This window comes from Equus caballus, chromosome 22, assembly GCF_041296265.1.
Source record: "Equus caballus isolate H_3958 breed thoroughbred chromosome 22, TB-T2T, whole genome shotgun sequence".
In the NCBI taxonomy this organism is placed as follows: Eukaryota; Metazoa; Chordata; class Mammalia; order Perissodactyla; family Equidae; genus Equus; species Equus caballus.
In genome coordinates, this window is record NC_091705.1 from 46,562,148 (window position 1) to 46,589,260 (window position 27,113).

Here is a 27,113-nt window from a genome sequence, read left to right on the forward strand (position 1 = left end):
GCCCAGCACTCACGTCCCTTTTTCTGGTGACAGCATCTGTCTTTTCTGTGGGGACCCACTGTGTTCTCAGCCCACGTGGATCAAGTGGACTGATCAACATGCACAGATGGAAGTGATGCTACAGCTAAAACTGAGTGGTTGTGAGAAGGAGGGAATCCAGAGTTCTTTCTAGAGAGGAGCAGGGGAAATTCGAGAATTCTGAGGCTTCCATTCCATCTGCGCTAAGACCTCTTCTTGGCTATTGAAACTCAGTACACTAAGTGGTGCCTGAATCTTCCCACAAGAAAAGTGGAGAGCTACTGTGGTAGATTGTTTACAAAAACGGCCACAGTTCTCCAGCCGTCCCCTCCACTCACCCACTCTCTTTGCAATGTGACTTTTCAGTTTCTCCATCAAAAAGTGAAGTCTAGGGGCTGGCCCCGTGGCCGAGTGGTTAGGATCACGCACTCCGCTGCAGGCGGCCCAGGGTTTCATTGGTTTGAATCCTGGGTGCGGACACAGCACTGCTCATCAGGCCACGCTGAGGTGGCGTCCCACATGCCACAGCTAGAAGGACCCACAACTGGGAATATGCAACTATGTGCCAGGGGCCTTTGGGGAGAAAGAGGAAAAAAGTAAAATCTTTTAAAAAAAAAAAAATGAAGTACCCCTTGAATCTGGCCTGGCCTGTGACTTGCTTTGGCCAATGAAATGTGGTGGCAGTGACTCTGTGCCAGTTCTAAACCTAGGCCTCGAGGGCCCTGGTGCTTCTGGGCCTGGTCTCTCTCCCTCTGCCTCAGAAAGCTGCTGCCTCCACGTGGGAAAGCCTGGGCTTGCTGAAGGATGGGAGACCTCATAGAGGAGAGCCTGATTGTCCTAGTTCAGGCCATCCTGATCCAGTCTATGGCCAGATGACCCCCAAATATATGGGAGATCTCAGCCAAGATGAGCAGGGCTGTGTACCCACCTGGGACTGACTACAGATGTATGAGTGAGCCAAGCTGAGACCCAGGTGACTGTGGAACAGTGATAAATGCTTATTTTTTTGAGCCACCAAGTTTTGTTACGCAGCAAAAGCTAACTGTTACAGACGTCATCAATTAGGCTTGTTAGGTAATAAATTGGTTGCTGTGGTAAAAAGTTGGTTCAACATAATTTATCTCCATAAGTCCCACGAAGCTTTGGGAGGTCACTGACTTTGAAAATGCAAGGTATTCTTGTTGCTATGGATACCCCCATTGAGACATTAGAGTGCAAAAAGAGAAACCTAGTGTTGCCTTGACAACAGGTTTGAAAATCCGAGTCTTGGTAAGGCAAAAGACTGTAAAAAAATAGGAAGAATCAGGAGGAGGGAGGAAATTAGCCTAAAAAAGCTTGCCCCCCAAACAATAACTTGCCTCCATGTAGTCGTCAGTCTATTAGAAGCAAGCATTGCCTGAATTGGGGGCCATAAAGTGAGCAACAGGAAGCTCTTCTCTTTTCATGGCCCATCTCCACAGCAGGAGGAAATAGCACAGCCAGGGAGCAGCATGAAGCACAGTCACTAAGTGCTGCCTTGAAGAGCTTGCAATTTGCTTTCAACCAGGTTTCATTCTAAGAATTAGAGCTTGCCGAAGCTGGAAGGGGTCTTAACGCATCCAGTCCCTTGCTCATTCTCTCCTTCTTCAGACAGGGAAACTGAGCCCCAGAGAGGGCAAGGGGCTGCTCCAGGGCAGATATGATGTTACGATTTTGATCTAGTGCAGTGGGTATGTGCCCCAGCCCTGGAGTCAGTCAGCCCTGGGTACAAGTCCTAGTACCACCTACGAGCTGTGTAATGTTATGCGAGCCGGCTGACCTCTCAGACTCTTTCTGTAAGATGGGGATGGTAATACTATCAGCCTCACAGGTGGTGAGAACTCAATGAGCTAATGCATGGGAAGCACTGAGCACAGTCTCCAGCCCGCAGTGAGCTTGCAATAAATTGCTTGCTGTTATTTTTACTATTACCATGTCACTCTGCCTCTTCTCTTCAGTGTCATTGGAGTCAAGCTGGGGAGGACCAACTAGAGGCAGAATCTTCTCAGAGAGGTTTGATGGTGACTTTTAAGATGCCCACTGTCATTTTCTGTGTCTTACAGTTTGATGTTGCAGCTTATAATTTTCAAAGCAGTTACGTCTTTCATTTCCTCTTCCTAGCAGCCTAGCCAGGCAGCCGGGAAGGGTAACATAGCTTCATTTTTTTCACTTTGTCTAGTAGGAAATTGCCTGAAGTCCCCAGGAAGTTTTCGTCTGCTCGAGGGCTGAAGCCCGGCTCCCTTGAGTGCATCTCCTTCCCCCACATGCGGCTGCCCCCGCAGAATGGCGTATCCACACAGCTGGCCCAGATGTGGGGTTTAACACAGAGCGAGAGGAAGTTTGGGGCATCTCTTTATGAGAGAAAATCACCAGCCGTATGTGGAAGTCTTATGCGTGGCAAATAAGTGATGGACAAATACTGCCTGCATATTCAGAGGCACATTTCAGACCTGAACATCTTGTCCCAGCTAAACAACTCCAGCTAACGACTGCTGTAAGGGGCGGGAAATGTCGCTGTGCACAGCCTGGTTGGATGACGGAGGGGAGGGGCCCACAGAGGTCCAAAGAGATCGCCACCAGTGGGCAAGCTGAGCCAGCATCCAAGTGGGGTGGGTGGGCGTTATTTGGGGGGGCGAGGGTTTGTAGAGCAAATCAGCAGCTCTTGTGTTTGACAAGCCAGCAAGGAGGAGGAGGCGGTGGAATGGAGGGGGCTCCATGACAGGGTCAGAGAAGGCAGGGGAGTGGGCTACCCATGAACTCCCAAGAGGGCAGAGTCTTCCCACCACTGTCAACGTGAGCCAGTAACAGAGGGGTCTTGCTTTCCGATGGATGTCTCTGATCTGTGCATCTGCTTAATGGCAACTCTTCTGGGTTCTGATGAGCCTTCTCATTCGCAGAACATCAACCAGATTAAGGTCTGCAAGGCATCTTTGAAGTGGGTGCCGGTTGAAAGGATATTGAAGTTTCAACTTCTAAGTTGAAACTCACTAGCTTAGCTGGGGCACACAAGAGCAGACAACACAGACCTCCCTTCTGCTAGGAGAACGTGCATCCATTCTCCGTGAAGGTCAGCAGTGTTGGTTCAGGTGTGGGGAGTGAGGGAGGGAGAGTGTCTGATGCGAAATAATCTGTGTTGGTGGCAATGTCAGGTGATCATCCAACAGTTCAGGAAAAATCAACTTTCCTCCTATGGCTGTTTCTTTTCATAAGGCTCTGATGGGGAGCAGACACAGGGCCGTCTATGTTTGTGTTCTGTGACGTCAGCCTAGAGGGTCATTGCTCAGGCTCCATTGGCAAAGAAAAATGGTTGCTGTGTTGGTGGCCTCGTCTGGCCTTGTATTAGTATAGGCTAGCTGGAAGCACAGCTGGGTACAGATTCTGATTTTGAATAAAATTGTCTCCTCTTTTGTCCCTTGGCAACATCCCCCAATGCCACGTAAGGTTTGTTTTTGTGTACCCAACTTGCCATCTGTCTCAGGGTTAGCAATCCAAGTTCTGTGATAATTCAGGCTCCACAACCATGATTAGTGGTTGATCTGGCTTTTATTGACTCTAAACCCTCAGTTCGGGACTACAGATGCACCTAAGCAAGCTCTGCCATGTGGTCAGAGAATTCTGTGGGTACAGCATGTCCGGGAGCATCTGCTTCTACCACTGGGCGCCCCGTCTGAGCAAGGAGGAGGTCACATGAGGCAACCCTGAGCTTATAGTCAGAAGACGGGGCTCAGGTCAAGTCACCTCCCTCTGAACTGCAGCTTCCTCCCTTGTAGTGGGGTGGCCCCTCTGCAAGACTCAATTTGGAATGCAATGGCTGTTACCATAGCAGGCATTGCTGGCCACCACTCCTCATCCGTGCTGACAGAAACTGTATTTGGTGTGAGTGCCCACCCTCCTTCAAGTTGGGAACCTGTTCGGGCGTGATGATCCCACCCTCATGCAGGGGTTATATTCTGATTGGAGCAAGTCAGCTCTGGCAATCCCATCCCTCTGAATAGTGCAAGCTTTGGGCCAAGCAAGTGTCTCAGGTCTGGCCAATGAGGCACTAGAGGATGTCCGCTGAGGGCTTCTGGAAAAGGCTTCTCTCAAAAAGAGTCTCAAGGCAGAGATGGCTCTTTTCTTTGGCTGGACATTGTCAGGACTGGATGCGATGCCTGGGATGGCATAGGCCATCTTGTCACAGTGACAGCCCCAGACAAAGCTTGGATTCCAGGGGTGCAAGTTCAGAGAGAGGGAAAGGACAAGGATCCCTGCCAGGAAGTGTCGAGCCCCCGACTTTGCGGTCGCTGGCCCTGCCCTGCTGTGGGACCTCTTGTTATGTGAGATAACACAAAGTGCTCATCATTTCAGCCTTTATGAAGTGCTGGCTGCTGTTGCTTGCAGATCAGTGCATCCTAAATGCCTTCTTCCTCCAAGAATGGTCCTCCCACTAGGGGCATTGGCAGAATCTCAGACTCCGCCCCATGCCCGGGTCTCAGACTCTGCTCTTTAATGAGACCCTCAGGCAATTTGTGCACACACCAAAGTGTGAGAAGCCCTGCCCTAATGGGTACACTTTTTGTTCAACAAGTCCTATTGAGGAGGACTTTGGTTTTGACAGTAGTGGGCTCCATTTCCCTCCGAGACAGAAAAGTCGGTGTTGGGTCTGCAGGTTCTGACGTGCCTATTGGAGGCATCCCGAGGAATTAGGGAAAAGCTCAGAAGATGGAGGGAGGGCCTTGGCCCGTGTCTCACAGGAAAATATGGGAGAGTTGTTTATTAGTTTCTGCTTTACGCATCCATTTTTCATTGACTTGCATTTGGGTTCAGCATTGATTTTAATCTAAAGCTGAGAGTGCAGTAAAATCTCCTTAATTCAGGCCTCACCAATTTTGAAGTGATAATATAAATTGGGGCCAGGCTGTGGGCTGGCTAGAGTGAGAGTAAGATTGAGAGCAAACTGTTTTTAAGGACTTCAGCTCACTAGGTGGATGCAACGAGATGCTTCCAATTATAAATGAAACTCGGTGTGTTCAAGTTCAGCGGGAATCGTACTTGAAAATCAATCCATCAACAAATATTTATCGAGCGTCCCTCATGCCCATGTCCCTACCTGGCAGAACACACTTCGTTAGAAGATACTTTTAATCATCACCCGTGCTGGAAAGTAACGGATTTCTTAGGAAATGCAATTTTTTCAGCGGTCTGTGTTCCTATCTCCGCCAATGTCTCCATGTGCTCATGTGCTCGCTCCTGCATTTATCATGCTCCTTCCCTCGATGTCAGTCCCCTCTCCAATAAGCTGTTTATATCTTGATGTTATTTCTGTCACCTTAAAAAAAGGGCTAGTCTCATCCTGTATTCTCCTCCAACACCACCCTATTGCTCTGCTCCCCTTTACCCGAAATCTCTTCAAAGAGTTGACTGTTCCTCTTCTTTCCACCTACCTCCCATTTTTGTTCAAATCCACTGAAATTCAGCCTTCACCTCCACATCCTGTAGATGCGGCTCTTTTCCTGTTCACAAAGGCCTAAGGCGGACTGATTCCAGGTCTGTCCTTAGTCAGCTGCATTGGACATGGTCTTTCACTTCCTTTTTCTAGAAAGATTTTCTTTGTTTGTCCTCTAGGTTCAGCTCTTTCTTGATTCTCCGCCAGCCTCACTGGTTGCTCTGTCTCAGTCTTCGCTGGATCCTTCTCAGCTCCTGGTCTCTAAATGCTGGTGTGCCCTTGGCCTCGTCCCCTGACTCTTGCCCAGGTGAGCTTTCGAAAGCGAGTCTCCACCCACCTGTGTTATGCCGATGGGTTCTGAGTTTACAGTGCTGCTTGGGCCTTGCCTTGGCTGCCAACCTGACTGTCCCCGTCTGAAGCCCAACCATCTCTAACTTCTTGATTCCCCCCCGAGGATGCACCTCCCATGGTGGATTAAATATCAGTTATTCTTGAGTCAATTTCAACTCCTTTCTTCCTGTTGCTCCAGGCAAAACTCTTGGAGTGATTCTTGACTCCTTTCGTCATCTCACACCCCATGTCTAACCCATCAGCATGTCCCGTTGACTCTACAGTTTGGAATTTCACCACCTCCATCGTTGTCTCCTAGGTCCAGGTCACCATCCCTGCTCCCCAGGGTGATGACCTCCTCACCTCGCGGCTCCCCTGCCCTTCCCTTGCGTCATGCAATCTTTCCTCTACAGAGTGGCCCACAAGATCTTGTTAAAATCTAAGTCAGATCATGCCACTCTCTGGTCAAATCTTCCTACGGCTGTCCTCTTACTAAGAGTGAAGTCCCAAGTCCTTATTGCCTCGAGGCCCTATGTCTTCCTGTCCCTTGCTCTGCCTGGGTCAGCCCAAACATGCTGTCAACTGAGGTCATTGAGTCTTACTTTCTTCTACTTCTAGAACTTGCTTCCTCAGACACATGCCTGGCTCATTCATCCTTTCATTCAAGCTCTACTCAAATGTCTCCTACTTTATTTTTCTGCTGTGCAGTTTCATCTCCTGACTTGTGAGATGTCGATGTGCCTAGCGTCTGTCACCCCTCTGGAATGGAAGACCCTTAAGAGCAGGCCTTGGCTGTTTTGGTCGCTGTTGCATCCCTCATCGCTCAGTAAGTATTCATCACATGAGCAAATCTGTCTGTCATTTGGAGTCTTCTGAATTTAGGCTGATCTTCTTCTGGCCAAGACAAAAGAAGAGGGCTTTGGGGAGGATACAGGGTAGAAAAGACCAGAAACTCTTCCTGGCCAGCTCACCGTGCAGCACACATGTGGAGAGATGAGCCTGGTGCACATCTGTTCACTCTATCCAGCCAGGTACCAAGCTGGATGCTGGGCATAAGGTGTGAAGAGGCCAGATCCGGCTCCTGTTGTCCTAGAGGCCTCTGACTCGCCCAGTGTGGAGGGTTTATAACTCTGTGTATATGTGTGTGCGTGCGCATAGTGTGTGCATATGCGTCAGGGAACAGACAATAAACAAGGAAACACATAAATGATAAATGACACATAGATGATGACAGATTGTGACAGGTGCCACAAAGAAGATAAACAGGGTGATGAAACAGTCACAACGGAGAGGAGTTCTTAATTATGTGATTGTATGCTTTAATCTGGCATAATTACATCAGGTGAAATGCACAGATCAAATGTGTTCACTTTTTTTTTTTGCTCAGGAAGATTTTCCCTGAGCTAACATCTGTTGCCAGTCTTCCTTTATTTTGCATGTGGGTTGCAATCATAGCACGGCTGACAAGTGATGTGGGTCTGCATCCGGGATCTGAACCCGTGAACCCAGGCTGCTGAAGTGGAGTGTGCTGAGCGTAACCACTATGCCACGGGGCCAGCTCCAAATGTGTTCACTTTGATGAGCTTTGGCCAATGTACCGCCATATCACCAACACCCTGATCAGGGTACACTTCCATCATTCTAGAAAGTTCCCTGTGTCCCTCCCATGTCAGACCTGGAAGGGGTCCTATAGATGAGGGGTCAGGGAAAGCCTCTCTGAAAAGGTGGCCTCTGGAATCAGGAGGAGGAGAAGGTGGTGGCCACGGGAGAGCCGGGCACGAGAGTGTCCTGATGAGATGAAGCGAGGTTGGGGAGCGGCTGGTGGGCAGATCACCGGAGGCCTTGCCGGCCATCGGTGCATTAGGCCTTTGTTCTACCTGAGATGTGGCCACTCGGGTGACCAGGTAAGAGATGCTGCTGCTCAGACTGGGGAGGTGGGGAGAAGTGGTCAGATTCCGGAGGTATTGTCTAAAACATTTTATTTTGAAATAATTTTAGACTCACAAGAAGTTATGAAAATATTACAGAGAGCTCCCATGGACCCTTCCCCCAAGGATGGCACCTTATGTAACTATAGTACATTATCAAGACCAGGAAATTGACATTGGCACAATACTATTAACATGCTACAGCCCTCACTGAGATTTTGCCAGTGTTTTCGTGCATACATGTGTACGTGTGTATGTGTGCTTCTATGCAATTTTATCATATGTGGATCCATATGACCCTCAACACCTTCAGGATACAGAGCCGTCCAGCTCCCTGTGCTGGCCCTGCATGGTCTCACTCCACTCCCCATCTCTTGCCCCTGGCAACCACTAATCTGTTTTCCATCTCTGTAATTTTGTCATTTTGAGAATTTTATATAAATTGAAGCATGCAGTATGGATAACTAGCTTTTTTCACTCAGTAGAATGCCCTTGAAATTTGTCCAAGTTGTTGAGTGTATCAATAGCTTCTTCCTTTTTTATTGCTGCATAGTATTCCATGGATGTGTCTTAGTCCATTTGGGCTACTATGACCAATTACTATAGACTTGGTGGCTTCAACAACAAACATTTATTTCTCATAGTTCTAGAGGCTGGGAGGTCCAAGATCAAGGTGCTGGTAGATCCAGTGTCTCATGAGAACCTGCTTCCTGGTTTACTGATGGCAGGCTTCTTATATCTTCGTGTGGTGGAGAGCAGAGGGGGGAAGCAAGCTTTCTGGTGTCTTCTCTTTGAAGGGCATTAATCCCATTCGTGGGGGCTCTACCTTCATGACCTCATGTAATCTGAATTACCTCCCAAAGGTCCCGCCTCCTAATTCCACCCCATTGAGGGGTAGTGTTGCAACATATGAACTTTGAGGGGGCACAAACCTTCAGTCCATGAAAGCACCATGGTTTAACCATTCACCTGTTGAACGGCAGTTATGCTGTTTATACTATTAAGTAGATTCAGGCCTTGTGAAAATTTTAGGCTTCTGGATGTATATTGAAGGTAGAGCCAGTGGCACTTGGGTTGGGTGTGTGTTAGAGAGAGAAAAAAATGAACCTAACCTCATAGCCTCAGTTTCCTCGTTTGTCAAGTGGAGGGGGAGTAAAAGTACCTTCCACATAGGCTTGGTGGGAATGTGACTGAGCAGGGATTGGCATCTGGTCAGAATCCACCAACATTTGCTGTTATCAGGGAGGGAGGGTTATTGACGTGCTGGGGGAGGCTCCTCTTGGGCCGGTTCTTGAGGGGCGTGTGTTCGGGCTGTGCCAGAAGCACATTCCTGGCCTCGGCTTCACTGTCCTTGCCTCCCTGTGTTTTCCCAACAGGACGTGAATCATTGTAGCAGTTGGGAGACGTGCGGATTTTCAAAGTGTGAAAGGTCCCCTCGTTTCCAGGGTGCACTGAACTTCTGCTGGTGTCCTGGGCTGGTGCTCCAAGCAAAGGGTCACCCGATGTGCCTCCCTTTCATCCTGCACATCGCTGGCGAGCGCCAGAAAATACATCTGGGGCTTTTGGTCCTTGTCCTGCTCATGTGTGACACGGGCTTCATGCACTTCAGCTCCTCAGAAGGTACACGAGCACTTTTGAAATGCAAGGTTCTCTCTCTTTCCCTCAGAGCTTGACAGTGACTTTGGAAGCCACTGATAGCAAGATTAACCCAGAAATGATAAAATGCCCCAAACTCCCTATGGGTGCGAAAACATCTGTGACTTTAGGGTGTAAGAGGTGTTCTATGTGGTTCTTAGGCAGGAGGTCCAGGAGTTCGGGGTGGTTGTGGGGCTCTGGACACAGCGTCTAGTTGAGCTCCTGCCTCTGATGTTTACTGGTGGGGCGACTTAGGCTGTCACTCAGCTCTGTGAGCCGCGGCTTCCTCATCTGAAACGAGGGCTGGCGGTACTCCCATCACAGGTTGTCGTGAAAGCGTGTGGCACACAGTAGGTGCTCAGCAAGCCTGAGCTGCTTCTGAACGGGCTTCTGCCTGAAATGCTCTTCTGAGGCCGAGCGAGGGTGCAGAAACGCTACGCTTCCTGCTCTCACCTGCCCGCCTCTCTGCGCGGCCCCATCCAGCATCAGAGAGGCCTCTCTCCTCACGCTCAAGTACAGCTCCCTGATCCTCGATGCCCAAGGTCACCACACACTTAAAGTTCACCGCCAGTCGGAGACAGGACTTCCTCGAAGGGCGGGAACCACACAGCTAATAACAATAATGATTCATGTTATTGTCTGCTCCCTCTGCGAAGTCCAGGCACCAGCAGCCAGTCAGGAGGCCGTACTTAGCCCTCAGTGCATCAGCTCTGGGGATCCATGCAAGGCAGGTACTGTCACATCTCATTGGGCAGAAGAGGAGGTGGAGTCCCTTGGTCACTGACACATGCCCGGTTTGGCTGCAGAAGCCGTGGCCTCACTGGGCTTCTTGCTGCCCACTCTGCCCTGCACCTCAAACGATGCTCCCAGTGGTGGCCCTCGCCTGCTCGTCCTCCACTTCTGAGCCCTGTGCATGTGTCCCTCTGGGCGTTGTGGTCCTCATGGGGCCAGGAGGTGGAGCAGGGAGGCCTGCTTCTTGGCATGAATGGGAACTTGCCAGCAGAAGTGGGGGGGGGGGGGTGAGTGGCACGTGGCGATGGGGCGGCAGCAGGGAAGTCTGACACGGCACGTGCAGGTGCAGGCAGGGACGGCTTTGCAGGGTCCTGCTCTCCAGGGCGGGAGGCAGACTTATCTGCCAAGGCAAGGGCCTTCAGAATGCCTGCATTCTCTGTGCCTCATTGAATTTGCTCTCTTCTTAAGACGGAAACTGTTTTTATTGTACTTTTTCTGATGATAAAAATGATACGTCATCATTGTAAAGTATTCAAACCACCTAGGAAAGCATACAGATGAAAATTAAAATCTCTCCAGTTCTCTCCACAGAGGGCTAACATTGTATTCATGTCTTCTGCAGCATCTCACCCTGCATGGCACACACACGCGCCGTTGTATGAGCAATTTTGCATCAATGAGAACATTGTCGTGTGCTGTTCTGTAACTTGCTATTTTTCTGCCCAATGATGTGATAGAGACATCTTTCTAAGTCAAAAAATGTACCGTTATACCAGCATTTTAAATGACTGCCTTGCATTTCACCGTGTGGATGTCCCATAATTTTAGCTGGCCAAGCCTCTTTTTTTTTTTTTTTTTAAAGATTTTATTTTTTCCTTTTTCTCCCCAAAGCCCCCCGGTACACAGTTGTATATTTCTCGTTGTGGGTTCTTCCAGTTGTGGTGTGTGGGATGCTGCCTCAGCGTGGTTTGATGAGCAGTGCCATGTCCGCGCCCAGGATTCGAACCAACGAAACACTGGGACGCCTGCACTGGAGCGCGCGAACTTAACCACTCGGCCACGGGGCCAGCCCCTGGCCAAGCCTCTTTTGTTGGGGATTTAAGTTTTTTGTGGTTGGGGAGTAGCATTTTATGGCTCCAACAAACCAGCTTGTGCATACATATTGTGGATTTGTCTGATTCTGTTGTCAGGCAAAAATTCCTAGATGATTAACTGCTGTTCCACTAATGACATGTTGGACTCCCAAAAGTTGACCGTTTTGCATGCCCGTCCAGCGGGTAGAGAATGGCAATCTCTCAGCACCTTTGCTGCCCAAGTGTCGGCAACATTTTACCTCGTGGTGATCTCATTTCACTTGCTCTTCTCCTGGCGATCCTAGAGGTGGGCATCTTTTCATGCGCTCCTTGGACATTTGCCTGTCTTCTGGAAATATCTTTGTGCATTTTGCATTCTTTGTTCTTTTCGTACTTATTTGTAAACTACTGGATTGCTAAACTGGTGAATTAACTCAAGTGCTCTGCAAACCCTTAACTCTATCTCAAGCATCGCTCAACTGGAAGAAGGTGAGCCAGTTAGGGGCAACAGGCTGCTTCTCCAGCCTCGCGGGCCCTGATGACCCAGGTGAAAATCTCGCTGGGCTGGAGTTCTGCACACTGAGGTTCCTAGGGCCTGACAGGAGCCCCTTGTGCTGCTGAGCGCAGCTGAAAGCTTCTCAAATTGATCTGTGAGGGCCCATTCAACCTCTGGTCTCACATGACTGCTGTGGGGTCTCCTTGGGCTGTTGCTCTGCTTGTTTTTCCAGTAGGAAAACACGCCTCACCTGTCAAGTTCTCTCCCAAAGTCAATTTTCAAGATGATTTAAAGCAACCTATGTGAATGCAGATCTGCACCTCTTTGCAGAACCAGACAGCCTTGCCCATTGACAGACCAGGTAGTTCCATATGGCTCGATTTGACAGTTACCAAGCATGAAGAGGGAACCCAAAGCGTCAATCTATAGTTATGAATGCAGGGCTGGGTGCACAGCGGGCAGTAGATCAGTGCTGGTTGAGTGATTGAGGAATAAGCACATGTCGGAGCCCAGGAGCTGGAGACTTGAGGGATCTTCTCCCTTTGTTCTTTCATTCTAGAGATTGGGAGGCTCAGAGCAGGGAGGCAAGGGCTGGCCCTGGATGGAGATGTCATGCCTCCTCTTCCTTCTCCTTTTCCTTTAGGCTCTGCTTGACTTCCATTCTGCTCATTCTTGAGCTCCAGAGTTTAGAGGGTCATTGTCGTGAAGTGTGGGTCATTGATGGTCAGCAGGGAAGACCAGCACCCTGATACGGGAACAAGTCACAGTCCAGACTCTCTTCCTTGTTTCCTTGGTTCCCAGGGGACGTGTTGGGCATGTCTCTGTGTTAGCTCCGTGCCAGCTTCCTAGTGGCATTGGGGACAACTCCAGACTCCTCTAACCTGGACAATGATGCCCAGAATCTTACTGAACAGTGGACAACGGGTAACAGCAGCAGCCAGCACTCCCCTCATCCACCGCCCCATGCGAGCCTCAAAGCAGCCGGACCAGGCCTGAGGGGCTTCCTCTCTCCACAAAGATCTGATTTACTCTCCTGGTTATTTATGTGCTTGTTGTCCTCTTCTCCCTGCAGGGACTGTGCCCGTCTTGCTCAGTGATGTGACCCAGCACCAAGGACAGCGCCAGACATCAAGAAGGAGCTCCATGATTGCTCAGTAAAGGGAGGAATTCTACTGGGCTTTTGTCTAAAGTGCCATCTCCATTTGTGCTCAATGGCCCCATTGTCACCAAGGTGAGAATAATCATCATCTGTTTCATAACAGGAGAATTTGTTGACTGCTTCCTATGTACCAGCCACTCGAGCTGTCTTCTTTTAACCTCATAACAGTCCTGAGGAGTAACTGCTATTCTTCTTCTTGTTGACCCATGAGAAAAACGAATCACCAAAAAGGGACTTCCCCCAGGTCCCTGGATTGATTTTCTATTGCTGCCGAAGCAGATTACCACAAACTTAGCAGCGTAAAGCAGCATCCATTTATTGTCTCACAATCTGTTGGGCTCAGCTGGTTCTCTGCTCCAAGTCTCACAAAGCTGAAATCCAGGAGTCAGTGGGGCTGTGTTCTTGTCTGGAGGCTCTGGGGAAAATCCCATTTCCAAGCTCATTCATGTTGTTGGTAGAATTCAGTTCTACGTAGTTGCAGGACTGAGGTCCTCATTTTCTTACTCAAGGGGCTGGGGGACATTCTCCACTTCTGGAGGCCACCCACATTCCCTGGCTCATGGCCCCCTTCAAGGCCGGCATTGGTAGTTGGGTCTTTCTCATGCTTTGATTTGCTCTTCCCTCCCCTTTTGCTTTATCTCTGGCCTTCTTTTCTCCTGCATCTCTCTGCCTTCCTCGTCTGCTATTAAGGGCCATGTGATTACATTGGCCTTTCCTGGATAATTCAGAATACTCTCCTTATCTTTAAAGTCTGATGACTAGTAATCTGAATGCCATCTGCAGAGCCTCTTCGCAGCCATACCTAGACTCATGTTTGATCGAATAACTGGGGGTAGAGAATCTTGTGGGGAGATGTCTTTAGAATTCTGCCTTTGACAGTCACCCAGAAAGTGAGTTGTAGAGCAGGACTCAAGTTCTGTTCCGTGATCCTGGAACCCATTCTGCCTTCCAGCACCCAGCTTGTCTCTGTACTCTTGAGTTCAGGTTAAGCCTGTAACTATCCTTTGCGGTAGATACTGTAGCTCCCTTTTGATTTTGGTCCCAAAACTACCCCTTCCTCTGAGCTTCAGTGGTAAGAGGTGTTTGGCCCATTCTAAGACAAGATGTTGGAACTCGACCGCAAGCTTTTCTTCCCTAGCAGACTCCAAACTCATGGAGGGCAATGTGGGAGGGCCTGCAAATTATTTGCCTACATCACTTATCCATTCTGTCTCAGAGTAACTCATCCCCCAGTTTTTATGGTCACCCAGATTAAAAATAAGGCTTTCTGTATTCTCTTGCAGGTAAATATGGCCCTCTGACTAGATTCTGGCCAAAGAGATGTGAAGAGAAAAGAATTATACACTTTCCATGTCAAGCCCTTACAGAGGAGGAGTGTGCCCGCCTCCCACCACTTTGTCCATCCTAAAAGCAGCTGGGACACCATCTTGGATCAGTGGGCAGGGCATATGCCGGGGAGGCAGACCAACCAGTTAGAAAAAGCCTGGGCATTTGACTCTGTGGATCCGCCACCCATTCCTGGACTGCCTGTGTTGGGACTGTTATATAACAGAAAAAGAAGAAACATCCATCTTGCTTAAGCCGCTGTGACTGTGGGGTCTCTATGACAAAAGTAAAAACTTTTATCCCAAGACTGCAATATCCAGACTATTGACATGTCGTATACTCTAAAATGCCTTTAATGTGCTCCCAATAAACCCTCTTTTGGAGGGAATCAATGAAGCATAGTATACAAGATAAAAATATCTTGCATTTTCCACTATGTTTTTCTATTAAATGTGACAAATCCCTCTTGACTTCTGTTCACTGGTGAAGTTGGGATAAAGAACTGGGAGTGTAGAGATGTTTCTTGATTCTCTGGGTCTCAAGAGGACCTTTATGGGGCTTTCAGGACTGGCGTCGCTGGCAGCTCTCCATCCCCTTGAACTTGACATCAGCTCCCCAGCGGTTAAGCTGAGGTGGGACAGGGATCTTGTGTTGAGTCGGGGCTGTGAGGAACCAGTCCACCAGCGGTTTTCAAGCTTGGGTTTTCAGAAGCATCACTGACATGGCCACATCCGGGCAGAGTCTCCAGGCAGGTGGGGACAATGCCCACAGAGCATTTACAGCAACCCAGCACCGCTTGGAGGGACCCAGCGGTGCCTGTAGATTCCCATGGGCACAGCTGTGTTATTCTAAGATAGGCTCTCTCTGACCCTGCATCAAGACCAAGTCCTTCATTTTAATGCCTGCCTCATCTCTGCATCCGCTCCAAATCCAAGAGCCAGGCCCCTCTCTTCCTGGCCATCCCAAAGAAAATTGCTAAGGCCCCTTGGACCTCACCCATTGGCTACCTGCTTTCTGAGATGCATTATTTCCAAGATTGCAGGCTCCAGGTGTGAAATGTGTATCAGTTACTCAACGTATTTAACTGCAAGATTAAGGCTGAGACACAGTATTTAAGGACACATTAAATGTATTATTTTAAAACAGTGATTAACACCGATTTTGGAGCATTTTGGAAGACTAATTAAATGATTGAAAACCACATTCTGGCATTGCAATGTTTGCTCAACAAAAGCATTTGTGGAAATTAGGTGTAATTCAACCACCTCATTATACAATTAGTTGTTAATTCTGTCTACAGGCATGTGAGGTCACGGCCAGGATGAAGTTGGGGTTTCCAGCATGTGTGGGCTTTAGGACAGGTATCTCCACTCTTCAGGGAGCTGTCTTCTTCTGCCATCTGTCCCTCCTTCAACCCTTCTCCGGTTGCCCTGACCTTTTCCCTGTCCCCTTATCGCCAGGCTTCTTTGTACCTCGCTGTGTTTGTGCTTGCTCTGCTCTTTGCTTGTATGGTCATCATTACTGCTGGTCACCAGATCTTTTTGGTTCTTCTCACAAGCACATGGTGGCTTGTGCTCCACTCCCCAGCCCCTGGGAGTTAGGTAGCCCTAGTAACTTGCTTTCACTAGGGTAACGTGGGCAGAGTGACTTGTCGTTTCTAGGAGAAAGCTTTCAGAACGCACGTGGAATTTACCTCTTTTCGTTCCCTTTGTCATGGCAACTGGAGATTTTCCAGACCATAGCTTCTGCACCCACCTTGAGTCTTGACGTGAGAAAGATACTTCAGCCTCCCTGCTTATGGACACAGAGCATCAATTAGAAACTTCTTGTTTTAGGTCACTGAGACTTGGGGGTTGTTTGGTTCTGGAGCATAATCAAACTTCTCCTTCTTATTCTGCACCTATTCTCAAATATCCTGTCCTCAGAAAGGTTCTTTGTCCACCTCCCCCCAGCCACTCTTGGTCATGTTTTCCTACTCTATTTTCTTCATAGCACTTAAGACAAAATTTTGTTTATTTCTCCACTTACCGTATTTTATTATTGCTAAGATGAACGTTTTTTTCACATTTGTATTTCTGAAGTCAGAGTGGATCTTACCATCCACAGTGTCTTATTAAGGCCATGACATAGTCGAATTGCCTGTGTGTGTGTGTGAACGTCAAAATGACCAGCATCCAAGTCTGAAGTTCCCCTCTGCAGTGAACATACATAACTAATATGAAACTGACCAGTGTCAGCGGACAGGGAGAAAATCCTGACTGGACAGGGAGCCCTCGTTTAACCACTATGAACGTCGTGGTTGTAGGGATGGAGGACTCAAGCAAATCATACGTGTCTAGTGACACTGCTGAAGTGGGAACCAAAGCAAAAAACCTTCATGTAATTTTACAGTCTGCTTAAGACCCTAGCACTCATGACTTTTAATCCTTTTATGGATTCTTTTAAGAAATGCCACTTCATCAGTGCTATGGATGAATGCACAGAGGATGAGAGAGTGTGGAAAAAACCCAGACATTGATGAGTTTGAGTTGAAAAGTGAGTCATAAGGGCTGGACTCAGTATAAAGAAGTTTGAGGAATAACAACCAATTTATTTTACTTGTATTTTCATTTTTATGTATGCACAATAGTAATATGTGATAAAAATCTGTCTAATTAAGTCTCAAAGAACTCTTTCAATAAATAAAATTAAAAATTCTAAGCGATAAGAAAGCATTGTGTCATGATTTAATTGGCAGTGTATTTTTCTTTCACAGGGGAACAAAAAATAATGGTGCTTCTTGCAATTGTGTGTCTTAGAGTTGATGAAACGTGTTATTTCTGTCTGAGGCTGCTCTCATCACAAAGACATCTGCTGTGTCATTCAATTCAATTTCAGATGAGTTTAAACAAGGCCTCTGGCCATTTAGAAAGTGGGCTCATTTGGACTTAGAGGCCACTGTGATTTTAAATTTGACCAGCCCTGAGCTGGAGAAGAGCTGGAGTCTTGCTTCTGATGTCCACTGGGTGTCTAAGGCCCGGATGCCCAAAGGTGCCTCTTGGTGGGGCTAGGCCCCTCAGCACCAGAGGAACAGCCATCCCCAGACCTTGGGCGTGTCTTGTGTCACCATCACAGTTTTTCTGCTGAATTCATGAATCACCTGTACTGCTATTTAAGTAATATTTTTCTCTTTTGAAAACTTATTTTTCAATAACTGTAGGCTCAAAAGTAGTACAGAGAGGTCCTGTTGATCCTTCACCCAGTTTCAGTGGTAATATCTTAAAACTATGTTAAATACACAATATGAAAAATAGGAAACCAACATTGGTACAATGCAATTCATTATGCTGCAGACCTTGTTCAGATTTTGCCACTTTTTGCCTGCACTCATGTGTGTACGTATGTAGGTCTATGCAATGTTATCACGTGTGGACACTGTCAAGGTACAGAACTGTCCATCACCACGAAGGAGCTTCCTGGGCTGCCCCTGCACGGTCTCACCCCACTCTCTGGCACTAACCCTCTAGCAACCCCTGATCTGTTCTCTATTTCTACAATTTTTTCATTTTGAGAGTATTATATAAATTGAATCATACAGTGTGTATGATTTTTTTTTCCCTCAGCATAGTTACCTTGAGATTCATGCAAGTTGTTGAACGAATCAGTTGTTTGTTTTCTTACTGCTTAATAGTATTCCATGGTATAGACACACCGCAATCTATTCAATCACTTACTTGTTGAAGACCATTTGGGTTTTCTCCAGTTATTGGCTGTTGCAAATAAAGCACCTATAAACAGGCATATACAGGTTTGTATGTGAACATAACTTTTCATTTCTCTGGAACAAATGCCCAAAGTGCAATTGCGGAGTTGTCTAGTGAGGGTGTGTTTAATTTCATAGGAAACTGCCAAACCGTCTTTCAGAGTGACTGTTACCGTTTACATTCACACCAGCCACGTGCGGGTGATTCAGTTTATCCCCATCTTTGCCAGTATTTGGTATTGTTGGTAGTTTTTTCTTTTGGCCATTCCCATAGGTGTGCTGTGATGTCTCAGCCTGGTTTTAGTTTGCAGTTCCCAGTGGCTGCCACGCTGAGTACCTCCTCATGTCCTTAGCTATCTGCTTGTCGTCTTGCGTGAGTGCCTGCTTACGTCTGTTGCCCATTTTCTAATTGGATTGCTTTTTTTACTGTTCAGTTTTGAGAGTTCTTTATATATTATGGACACCAGTCTTTTGTCAGATACGTGGTTTACAAATATTTTCTTCCAGTTTTTTTCATAAAGACAATTTTTTTAGAGAAATTTAAGGTTCACATCAAAATTGAGAGGAAAGTACAGAGATTTCCCCTATACCTACATCTGCACAGCCTCCCCCACTATCAGCATGCTCTCCAGAGTGGTACATTTGTCACAAGTGAGGAACCTGCATTGACACATCATCATCACTCAAAGTCCATCATTTACATTAGGGTTCACTCTTGATGTTATGCATTCTGTGGGTCTGGAAAAATGTATAAATACGTGTACCCATTATTGTAGAGCATTTTCACTGCCCTAAAAATCCTCTGTGCTCTGCCCATTCATTCTTCTCCCCCAACCCCTGGCAACCACTAATCTTTTTTACTGTCACCATAGGTTTATCTTTTCCAGAACATCATATAGTTGGAATCATATAGTGTGCAACCTTTTCAGATTGGCTCCTTTCACTTCGTAATATGCATTTGAGTTTCCTCTATGTCTTTTCATGGCTTGATAGCTCATTTCTTGTTAGCACTGGATAATATTCCACTGTCTGGATGTATCATAGATCATTTACTCTTTCACCTACCGGAGGGCACCTTGGTTGCTTCCAAATTTTAGCAATTATGAATAAAGCTGCTATATACATCTGCGTGCAGGTTCTTTTGTGGGTATAAGTTTTCAGCTCCTTTGGGTAAATACCAAGGAGTGCGATTGCTGTTTGATATGTAAAAGTATATTTAGTTTCATAAGAAACCGCCGAACTGTCTTCCTAAGTGGCTGTACCATTTTGCATTTCCACCAGCAAGAGAGTTCCTATTGCTCCGCACCTTAGCCAGCATTTGGTGGTGTCAGTATTCCAGATTTTGGCTATTCTAACGGGTATATAGTAGTATCTCATTGTTGTTTTAATTTGCAATTACCTAATGACATACGATGTTGAAATTTTTTCATATGCCTATTTACCATCTGTATATCTTCTTTGGTGAGGTGTCTGTTACGGTCTTTGGCTCATTTTTTAACCAGGTTGTCTGTTTTCCTATTGTTGAGTTTTAAGAGCACTTCATATGTTTTGGATCACAGTCTTTTGTCAGATATCTTTTGTAAATATTTTCTCCCAGTCTGTGGCTTCTCTTCTTATTTTCGTGACACTGTTTATCACACAGCAGAAGTTTTTAATTTTAGTGAAGTCCAGCTTATCAGTTCTATCTTACATGGATCATGCTTTCCGTGGTGTATCTAAAAAGTCGTCGCCATACCCGTGGTAATCTAGGTTTTCTCCTGTGTTATCTTCCAGGAGTTTTATAGTTTTGCATTTTGCATTTAGGTCTATGATACATTTTGAGTTGATTTTTGTGAAGAGTTTAAAGTTTGCATCTAGATTCATTTTTTTTGCATGTGCATGTCCAGTTATTCCAGCACCAGTTATTCAATAAAGCTTGTTTTTCATCCTCTTAACAGTGTCTTTTGCAGAGCAAAAGATTTAATTTTAATAAAGTCTAAAATATTGATTTTTTCTATTACAGATTGTATTTTTAGTGTTATGTCTAAGAACTCTTTGCTTCTGTCTCAAAGCTTTTCTCCTATGTTTTCTTCTAAAAGTTTTATGGTTTTACATTTACCTTTAAGTATATGATCCACTTTGAATTACTTTTTGCATGAAGTGTGAGGTTTAGCATAGATTTTTCTTTTCTTTTTTCTTTTTTTGCCTAAGACATCCAATTGTTCCAGCATCTTTTGTTGAGAAGATTATCCTTCCTCCATTAAATTGCTTTTGCACCTTTGTCAAAATCACTCAAGCATATTTGTGTGGATCTATTTCTGGGTTCTTTATTCTGCTTTATTGATCTACGTGTTTATCTCCATCAATACCACACTGTCTTGATTATTGTAGCTATATAGTAAGTCTCACAATTGGGTATTGTTATTTCTCCAACTTTGTTCTTCCCTTTCAAAATCATTTTAGCTATTCTAGTTCATTTAGATTTCCACATAAGCATCAGAAGAAAATTAATATTTTTATTTAAATTGGTGATTAAAATCGATTTAAAAGAGAAACACTCAAGTTTGATCTGTTCCCTAGCATAGTACTGTGTAAGTCACATTAAAATAAAAATATAAATACTACAATTAAAAAATTCATCTGTAAACCAGGTGAAATGACCTCATGAACCACCAGATTGACCTGGACCCCCATTGCCCAGCACTCCTGTATCATGAGGGAAACTCTCCATGGAATTCTGGCTGTGTTCCTTGGGGAAAACTCATGTGGTCTGTCCCTTGTCTGAGGCTGGCTCAGTGGTGGCAGACTGACCCCACAGCTGGCATCTTTAAGATGGTGTGCTGCTTACAGATTGGCCCAGAAGGCAAGCTCTGCCCAATTGAGAGGCCCTATATGGACTAAGTGAACCAATTAGATCCTCTCTTGGCACATTTGAGTATCAGGCAGAAAGAGTCAGGAGTTGGCAGTGGGAATAGGGTGGAAGCCAAGAGGAAGCTGAGAGGTGAGGGAGTGAGGCATGCAGAAAGCAGCAGACACTGATGTGAAGAGCAACTGATTCCCCTGGTGGGAAACACTTCAGCAGGGAGCTGGGCACCTCTTCCAGGCTGGCAGCCCCCTGGGAGGGTGGGGAGCTAGACCATGGGCACATGAGAGCTGTCCTAGGTTCTGAACAGCCTTCCCTCCAGGAGACCTCAACTCTGTGGCTTGGATGGTTTGGGTCCTCTTCTTCTTCAGCAACTACTTCCTGTTTGAGGTAGTGTTTCCAGAGCTCGGGGTTCACAGCGGTTGTGGAGCAGACGATGATTTCAAGGGGTGCAGAACCTGGTGCTCCACTTGCATCGCTGGATGGGAGGCTACTCCCTTTCCAACCATCTCAGCCTAGATCAGTAGGTCCTTAACACCTGGCCCCTTTAACCCTTTTAACAAAGAGAGGTGGCCTCGGCTTTAGAGCTTTTGATGAGCAATACTCTTCAGCTAGAGTTTCATAATATCGTTCCCTTTCATTGTCGTTTTTTATAGTAATTTGCTTGCATGTTTTTTTCTCCTCGAATAGTGCGTAACAAATCATAGAGGTTCAAATTCTCGGCCAATGACTGATTGAATGAATTGGATTTTTTTCATCATTCTTTGATTTTTGTCTTTTTACCCCAACTGACTATGAACCCCCTGAAGGCAAAGACTGTGCTTTTTGTTTTTCCTTCACCATTTTGTTCCCAGGGCCAAGCAAAGTGCTGGCATAGAAAATTCTCAGATCCATGACCATTGCCTGTCCTGGTCAGTGAGCAGATAGGTGGTTGGAAGGCACCAGAAAGTCAAGGCTATCAGGTTGTCCTTGCTCTCCCTTCTCGGTCCAGGAGGAAGCTGATGTAACTGGCTAGTGTGGGCCCAGTTCAGTGTCCACGTCAGGAACTTGGCTCATTGTTCCTTCCTTGAAAGCCTCTTTGCAAGGGCGCTGGTCTCTGCACTTATTCCCCCTCACGTCCTCTCTTCCTTCCCGCCTGAGACGGGCCTCCGCCTCGCTTCAGCCACAGCAGCCTGGCCCTACCTGCCTCTCCAGAGCTCACACGCACCTGGGACTTCACATCAGGAGAAAACTCTCCTGGGCCTGGACTGGGTCCTGCCCTGGGGGTCCTACAGGAGTGGGAGGGCAGAGTGAGGTGGACAACTTTTCTTCTTTGAGGCTGGGCAGTCACCTGGAACATGAGCCTGAACTTTAATTTCACTTTCTCTTTTTGGCGGCCTCTAGTAATTTGCCGTGTGCCGAGGGTAGTATTGCAAGCCTTGCTGAAGATTTCCTTAAAAGAAAACCCCCAACCAGGCCGGACGCATTAGTGTTGTCAGCACAACCATTCCCCTCTTTCAGAGGAAAGGTCAACAAATAATTTCAGCTTTGTTTAAAGCCTCTTTAATGGATTCTATAAAATGCTCTAATTACCGATGATTATCCGTCGAAGCGCTTGCAAGCTTTTTAAAGCTTTTCTACACCCATTTCACTTTGTTCACACAGAGTTCAAGTTCTCTGGTGTACTTAAGTAAGAGGAGGCATTTCTTTTCTTTCCTTTTCTTATTATTTTTTTTCAAGTCATGTAATTTGGAGTGTTTATAAAGCAGGCGCGCCTTCTCTCTTTTTGGTCTGAAGCAGAGAGATTTTCCTCCACTTCCCATCTGTTTCTATCTTGTCACCCAATAAGAAATTAAATGCCATCTGAGCACTATGGAAGCCTCTTTCTTACCAAATATAGCATAATTGCCTTCTGGTTTACTCAGAGCCCTCACGTGCATGGTCTTGCCTGATCCCCACCGCGGAGGCCCTGAGGTCCGCCTAGGCCAAGTTTTCCACTTTTGCTGCACCGTTGACATTTGGGCTGGATCATTCTCTGTTGCTGGGCTGTCCTGGGCATCATAGGCTGTTTAGCAACTTCCCTGGTCTCTACCCACTGGATTCCAATAACGCTGTCCCCTAGTTTTGACAACCAAAAATGCCCCCAGACACTGCCAAAAGTCCCCTGGGCAGGAGGGAAATCACCCCTAGTTGAGAACAGTTTTCAGAAGAGGAGGCCAGAGCTGAGAGGGCTTGCCCAAGGCCCCATCCATGAGTGCTACAGAACTGGAGTCTGCTGGCACGGATGGACCACAGAGGCCCCCAAATGCGGCAGAGGGCACCATCATTTCCCCTCCCATCCCCTGTTCAACTTCCCTGCTTGTTCTGCTGTCAGAGTCATTTCCACCCTGAATGCCTCTGTTTGGCACATTTGTTTCTTGGAGTTTATGTGTTTCTGCTTCTGCTCTTCTGCCTCCTAAGTGGCACGCTCTAGAAGAAGCCTCACGCACCTCGTCTGACCTTCATAGTGTCCAGAGAGGTCCGCGGGCAGGACGCTGTAAAACTCCTTCAGCGGGTCTGCCCCACAGTGACCCTGGGAGCTTGGTCAGTTCCTAGCCACAGGCTGCCCCCCAATCTGGGCTGGAGAAGTGAGGAGGGGATTTGCTGGGGCGGGAGAGAAGATGCACTGACAGTCCCCCACACTCCTGAGGAATCGTCTGCATCCTTTGTGTTCGCTGGGCTGCCAGAACCCCAATCTCATGTACATTGATAACCATTTGGGGCACCGCGTTAATACCAAGCTGAGAGTGTCCTGAGAAGGTGAATTCTCACCTCCTGGTTCCTGCTATCTATCTTTGCTGCCTTCTCTTGCTCTCTGACTGAAAGAGTTAATTTGGGTCAAGCTACCACTGGGGGAGTGGGTACTAGTGTTCGTATGTGTGTGAGGGTTGTCATTGGTGGTGGCGTTGTTTAAGGAGAGGGCATTCTTTCACCTTAGGTCATACACATTTTGGAAATATTAGATTAAATGAAATTAAATAGAATTCTTTATTGCAGGACTTTTCAGAGCCTTTACCTGCTCATGTGCTCCGTGATTATCCCAGAGCAATACAGGACGCAGCAGTTCCCAGAGCAATTTGACCATAGTAATTGGACTTTTTCTTTTCATGGAGTATCTCAGGCCACCATTCACACAAAGTCCTTGGGAAAAGTGTCACCGAGGTATGAAAGTGCACCTCCACCTGCTTTGATGGCCAATTCTAAGGTATTTTTGGAATTAGGAAGGATGAGAGATGGCCAAATGTGGAAGCCCAAACCCTTCTTGGGTGTGATAGTTCTCAGAGGCTGGCTTCCCAGCAAGACCCTGGCAAAGAGGAAATCTTTCTCAAATATCTGTGTGTCCCCAAAGCTGTGAGGTTAGTCTTGATGATCTGACGCCCCTGTCCATGTCGGTCGCCATGGGGGTAGACGGTGTGTCTGAAAGACATGGGGCCGGGGGAGTCCAGAGGGAGAAATATGCACCCTCACTCTCTTCCTCCAAAACCCAAGACGAGAGGTGAAAGGGCAGAGAGTGCAGAAAGAGAAAGGAAAACAGAAGTTTCCATTTGTACTGGATGGTTTTGTTTTTTTGTCTGTTTGCAAATGTTCAGTGTAATGGTTTGAAACCCAGCCGTGTAGCTGCCGCCGCCCACACACAGAGCTGCAGTGGCAATGAGCTTCAGCAGGCAAACCATATCACCAGCGCCGGCCATTAAACCCGAACCCACACCAGGGCAGGCTGCACACCTACCCCCCGGTGTCCCTCTGCCAATCCCCCAGCGCCCCGGCACCCCCGACACCCACCACCCTCCACACACACAAGTTTTTAAAAAAAATTTCCAGCACTCGGTTTTCTCTAGAGAAGGCATAAAGAGAAGCAAAGGCAGAGATGGGACGAGCAGGGAGAATTCTCCTGCCTCATCGGAGCCACCGGTTTTCGGGAGAGCGCGGCAGCCCCCACCTGCCTGTGGACTGACCACTTAAAGGTGAGAGAGGACTTTGTGATTTCTTTATGCACCTGGAGGTCTGGGATGCAAGGCCAGGTGAAGGGACCTTAATCATTGAGCCTTGTCTGTTGCCTCCCGAGTGATTATACGAGGCAAGCATGATGGATGCTTCCTTCTAAGCACACGCAGTTATCTCTGACACAAGCCCCCACTCAGGTCCCTGTGAGAGCTTTTGAACCAGGGGGCTTCTAATCCCCCTCCTCCACCTTTCAGCACAGCCTCCTGAGTCTGAGATGTGGATTAAGGTCTGATCCTGCCTTTGCCTTGACCTGTTGATTTCCAACTGAGGCTGCTGACCCTTCCTCCCTCGAGCGAGCACTGACCCATCCTTTTGGGGCCATATGGACTGGTTCTCCATCCAAGGGGCTTTGGGAAACCTGTTTCCCCAGTGGCCCCAAGCCCGGTAATCAGAAGCAATCAGACCCAGCTGTCCAGCTAATCTGTATGAAATAGGCTTCCTTCCCAGTAGAAATCAACAAAGTTTAAAATAGAAGGGACTGTAATCGGAAACGAAGCTATAGCGTTCTGTGTGTGATGCAACAGGCAGAAACATCCGCATGGAAAATATTAAGCACAAATTACATAGCTCACAACCATGTGAGCCAGGAAAAGAAATGATTTCCTTGCTTATTAAGCATGTTTGTGGGTCGGAGGGTAGCCGAGTGGGGACATCTCTTCTGGAAGGTTTAAACCTCTCGACAAGAAGGAGAGAAATAAAACAAGAACGACAAAGATGGAGGGAAGGGAAAAAGGCCATAATGTAACGTACATGCAGAAGAGAAGCAGAAAACAAAGCTCCGAATTCTGTGCAGTCAGGGGATGAATCAGTTGGCATAGGTCTATTTTTAGTTTCCAAGATCTGCTGTTACATTTTCCTGGCATTAATTAATGTCACAGGCATGTTTCATCCACGGGTTCTGAAGGGCCTTAGCATGTCATTCAAACAGAGGTGTCGACCCTCACATATGGGCGCTCTCCATTCCTTCAGGGTCTGGTGTCCGACACAAACATGTGTCCAGAATGTTCCGCGCTCTGACCTTGCCCTCTCCGGGTGTATCCGTTATTCTCCTGGCTCCAGCTCTTGGATGTCTGGCCACTGGCCAAGGGAGAATTGTAATTGTTATGCTTTGTTTTTCAAAAAGGAAAGGCTGTACAGGCTGAAATTGGAAAAAAAAAAAGATTTTGGATCATGGCTTGGAATAAAAAAAAAGCGTCTTTGGGGGCAGCTCTACTACCACAAAGAAGATGAGGTCCCCCAATCTCCAAACAAGGCTGATTTTGACGAAGTAGATTTCACAACTGGGGAACATCCTCCAATGCAGTGTAGACAAAGCGTAGTGTTTGAGCAGGACCTCTCTCTTGGGCTGGGGCAGCTTGGATGTTGGCTGAAATTGTGTGTGAGGCTAATTACCCTGAAAAAGCCTGTCCCTGTTTCAGAGCCAAGGCTGTAAATCTGAAGAGCAATTTAAATGCAGGAGTTATTGTGAGCATGGCGCCCCACTTTCTGAGGTGACAACAGGGTAACAGCAGGCTTGAGAAAGAGGCAAGAATGAGAAATGGAAGGCCAAGTGGGAGTCGAACTCCTGGGACAACTTTTTGTACGTTTGCAACAATTATTAGGTCAACACAACAAAGTGTGACTACATCATGGCCCCTAATTAGAAAAGACATCCCTTGTACTCTGTGAAGTTATTCAGAATACTCTCCCACTATCCCAGAGTCAGAACAAGCCATTGTCTACTAGTCGTTCCGTGCCATTTATCAAGGACTATGTGTAGTCTTCGTTTAGTTCGTAAGTCATTTATGGTAGATCCATCCAAAAAAGGGGCATGGACAATCTCTTCAGAGTGGGCTAGGAGAGTTCCCACGGCACGTGGCTGGCCTCTCTGTTGAGTGGAGAAATACAAACAGTGTAGATGATCTCTGATGACCATTGACAAAGTTAATTTTTAGGTCCTCAAGAAGCTTTACCACTACTGACTGAATTTCTGAAGTTCTTAAGAAAGGTCAGAACTCAGAGGGTATGAGCAAGTAGGGTGTTGGCCTTGGGTCTCATGCTATGAGGCTCAACACCATCCTTTCACCCAGACAGCTGATTCAGAAAACCTAAGCCCACCCATCTTAGCTATGCGTGTCTGGGTGAGTCCTCCCTCCTAACCACACCGTGCTCCTTGAACACCATGCTCCTTGAACACTGCTGGTTGCAACCTTCCCCAGGGCGTCTCCAGCCTGGCATTTTCAGCAGGCAAAGTTCTGGGCTGGGAACACCTGTGTTCAGCCTTGATGAGAGGCCATGAGCGGGGAACCAGTGGATGGTCTCTCCATTGGTATCAAGGATCTCAGGCCCCTTCCAGGCCACCCATGTCTGTGGCCACAAATGTACAA

At 47.1% G+C, this 27,113-nt stretch overlaps 1 protein-coding gene and 1 long non-coding RNA gene across 2 annotated transcripts in view; both read left to right on the forward strand.

Annotated features, from left to right (window-relative positions):
• Positions 1 to 5,640: 5,640 nt before the first annotated feature.
• LOC138920143 (uncharacterized) lies at positions 5,641 to 14,610 on the forward strand. Its single transcript, XR_011430849.1, has 5 exons — positions 5,641 to 5,768; positions 6,500 to 6,617; positions 9,096 to 9,339; positions 12,728 to 12,886; positions 14,098 to 14,610. It is a non-coding gene; the product is annotated as an uncharacterized lncRNA (long non-coding RNA).
• A 9,766-nt stretch (positions 14,611 to 24,376) lies between these two features.
• ZNF831 (zinc finger protein 831) overlaps positions 24,377 to 27,113 on the forward strand; it is a 106,647-nt gene continuing 103,910 nt past the window's right edge. Inside the window, exon 1 of the mRNA XM_070247419.1 lies at positions 24,377 to 24,707. The gene's annotated coding sequence lies outside the window, so the exon portion shown is untranslated. The remainder of the gene's footprint in view (positions 24,708 to 27,113) is intronic.